The following is a 262-nucleotide window of genomic DNA, read 5'->3' as shown; positions in this document are numbered from 1 at the left end:
ACCAGTCCTGTACCCCAGTGTTATACAGTGACAGACCTGTACCCACCAGTACTGTACCCCAGTGTTATACAGTGACAGACCTTTACCCACCAGTACTGTGCCCCAGTGTTATACAGTGACAGACCTGTACCCCCAGTACTGTGCCCCAGTGTTATACAGTGACAGACCTTTACCCACCAGTACTGTACCCCAGTGTTATACAGTGACAGACCTGTACCCACCAGTACTGTACCCCAGCGTTATACAGTGACAGACCTGTACC

This window comes from Somniosus microcephalus, chromosome 4 (assembly GCF_052327205.1).
Source record: "Somniosus microcephalus isolate GS21.2 chromosome 4, FLI_Smic_1.0, whole genome shotgun sequence".
NCBI classification, from domain to species: domain Eukaryota; kingdom Metazoa; phylum Chordata; class Chondrichthyes; order Squaliformes; family Somniosidae; genus Somniosus; species Somniosus microcephalus.
Note: the sequence above shows the minus strand (reverse complement) of the source record.